At 36.8% G+C, this 3,218-nt stretch overlaps 1 pseudogene; it reads left to right on the forward strand.

The window, feature by feature from the left end:
- Window positions 1-1,833, forward strand: part of LOC113087777 (A disintegrin and metalloproteinase with thrombospondin motifs 20-like) — a 36,362-nt pseudogene extending 34,529 nt beyond the window's left edge.
- Window positions 1,834-3,218: the final 1,385 nt, after the last annotated feature.

Consider the following 3,218-nt stretch of genomic DNA (forward strand, 5'->3'; position numbering starts at 1 on the left):
CAGCATCATTCCTCCAGTCTTCAGTGTCACATGATCTTCAGAAATCAGAATAATATGATGATTTACTGCTCAAGAAACATTTCTGATTATTATCAGTGTCGAACAGTTGTGCTGCTCAATATTTCTGTGGAAATAGATGTATTTTATTTCTCAGGATTCACAGAAGAACAGAAAGTTCAGAAGAACAGCGTTTATTTGAAATAGAAATCTTTTGTAGTATTAGAAATAACTTCTGATGAATCTTATGCATCCCTGACGATGTATATCTTATATACTCCTTCATTTGTGGAGATAGTTTTAATGCTGTATTCTGATGTGATGCACTAATAATCTGTCTCTTCTCTGGTTGTTCAGGGTCAGTTTAGTATAAATCTCAGTGGAACAGGACTGAAGGTCACAGAAGCCACTAAATGGGTTTCACAAGGCAACTACGTCACGCTCAAAGTCCACCGCTCAGAAGTGAGGATTATTATTAGTATTATTGTTATTATTCTACAGTAAGATCATGTTCAGACACAGCGCTCTGCACCAGAGCTGTCACTCAGATATTTCCTTCTATTTTATTAAATAGTAATGCATTACTTTACTAGTTACTAGTTACTTTAATAAAGTAATCTGATTATGTAACTCACGTTACTTGTACCTTCAAAGCTGATTGTCATGCATTAGTTATAAAGTAGCTCCGCCCAGACTGATTCTGATACGAGTTGTGTGTGTGTGTGTGTGTGTGTGTGTGTGTGTGTGTGTGTGTGTGTGTCGTTGCAGGACGGTAGCAGGATCTACGGCCGCTGCGGGGGCTTCTGTGGGAAGTGTCTTCCTCATACGGGCCTTTTTGTCAAAATCCAGTAAGAAAGACGTCCACTAAATCAGCTGGAGGAACTGGTCTCGACTGATTCACGTCTGGTTTTTACGTCTGGCAGCTACGCTATACAGAACAAGTACGAAACGTCCCACTTCTGCACTTTCTGAAAGATATTGAACCAAATAACTGTGAGTGTCTCCACGGATCGGGACGGATCGGGATGCAGGATTCGTTGGGTGAGATGATGATAACACGGATGTAGTCGCGTGTTCCTGTGAAAGTTCGTCGGTCAACGTTAAACGCTAGATTCATTCATGACCAAATTCGGTTTCAACAACAGCACGTTTAAGGGTTAATTTTTAGTTTAGTTGTGTCAAACTGTCAGATCCTTTGAGTTTTGACAGAAAGGGATTCATTGAACAATTTAAATCCAAAAGATCTGCTATTTTGTTTTCACGAGGACATGAACTGCTGCACATGAACATGTTTTACATGAGTTTCTTTCATTCGTATTTTTTCATACGGAGCAAAAGACTGACGACTGGCAAACTGCTTGACATGAAAACACCAGTCATTGAATGTTTAACTTGTGTCTGCTTCAAAAGGGTTCGACAATCTAGAAGAAGGTAGAAACACTGAAATCTCTTTACCCTGAGATCGGTAAAAGTGTGAGCTTAATGAATAGATGTCCTCATCAACCAGAAGGGTTAATATATAGCATATTTGATACATATTTAATAATATACTGACATCAATTAACGGTGCTAAAAAGAGTTCATAAGAAGATGTTCGCATGTGCTTTAGCATTTTACACGGTTACTAATCTAACTGAGACAGAAACAGTCCTGAAGATCTGAGCCTAAAGTGGTTTAGGTGACCAAGAAAAGACCAGCTAACCTAAAATTCAATTCTTTTACAGATTAAATTCAACTATAGTTGACACTGACGGTCAGTTTTTATAAAGCAAATACACTAGCATTCAGAAATTAGGTACCATTTTTTAATGATTTCTTTAAAAAGTCTCTTCTGCTCACCGAGGCTGCATTTATTTGATCAAAAATACACTAAAAATTTATAAAATATTCTGACTATTTAAAATGATTGTTTCTGTGTGAATATATTAACCTCATGTAATTTATTCCTTTCATGCAATGCTGAATTTTTACCATCATTACTCCAGCTAAATTAAATCGCGTGACACAAACTGAATTAAATGGACTAAATTAATGAATTTAAAGTCAGATGAATTAATCCAGACATGCGTCCTCACATCAGTTTTATTAGAAGGGAATAATAAACTAGATCAGATTAAAACTGCATAACCCTACCTCTCATAATCATAACCACTGTGTTGTGCATTATTTATGTTTGACAGTATTTATTCTGTAACTACATGTACATACGTCTCATCTAATGGTAATATTATTAAACACTGACCATTTATTAGTCATTAACCAGAGGTTTACAGGTGCTGTTTTAACTACTGAACGAGCTTTAACCAGTACTAGACTCAGTTTTAGAGAGATTGTGTAAATAGCTGGAGAATATTTCAAGCATAGTACAAATCATCACTTTTTTCGCTTTCAACCAAAGTCTGTTTAATGTGTGTGAATGTAGATAATATGAGCTGTTTGAGGGTAACATGGTGTTGGAAGAGGTCTGACTCAGAAATGAAAGCACTGTATGATGCACTGTGTGCCACATTTACACACACCTCCGTTCGATCAGACGTCTCTGAAGTGTGTCAGACTCCTTCCCAAAGATGATCGCTCCTCTTCAGAACAGCATCCTGTGGTTTGTGATGAAATCTTTGGTGCTACCATACTGTACAAATGCAATGTAAATGAGATTTTAAGCACTGTACTAATGCTGATCGTCATAATAAAAGGAAATATGTTGATTGTGGTTGGTTTGTCTGTTTTTAATTGGAAAATCGTTGCATGTTTTAAAAGCAGGTTGATGAAATTTGACATTTAACTACAATTTCCAGTTTAATTAAAGTTGGGAACTTTTGTAAAAAAAATATGTTTTACATATTTTTTAAACCTGTCATTATGTCCTGACAGTAGAATATGAGACAGATAATCTGTGTAAAAATCAAGCTCCTCTGGCTCCTCCCAGTGTCCTATTGCCATTTGCAGAAATTAATCCGCTCTCTGTAAGAAACAACTAATCAGAGCTGCGGTCCGTAACTTTGTTTGTGTTCAAAATGTAGAAAAATGTATAAAATAAGCGAGTACACCATGAATCCATTTTCCAAACCGTGTTTTTAGCTTGTCCTGAATCACTAGGGTGCACCTATAATAAGTGTTTATATTCGGACTATTTTAGATTGCTTCGGGGATACCGCGGCGGAGTAACCCAGTACCTTTGTGATTCTTCATAGACATAAACAGAGAGAAGTAGTTCCGGCTAC

Source organism: Carassius auratus, unplaced genomic scaffold, assembly GCF_003368295.1.
Source record: "Carassius auratus strain Wakin unplaced genomic scaffold, ASM336829v1 scaf_tig00045285, whole genome shotgun sequence".
Classification (NCBI taxonomy): Eukaryota; Metazoa; Chordata; class Actinopteri; order Cypriniformes; family Cyprinidae; genus Carassius; species Carassius auratus.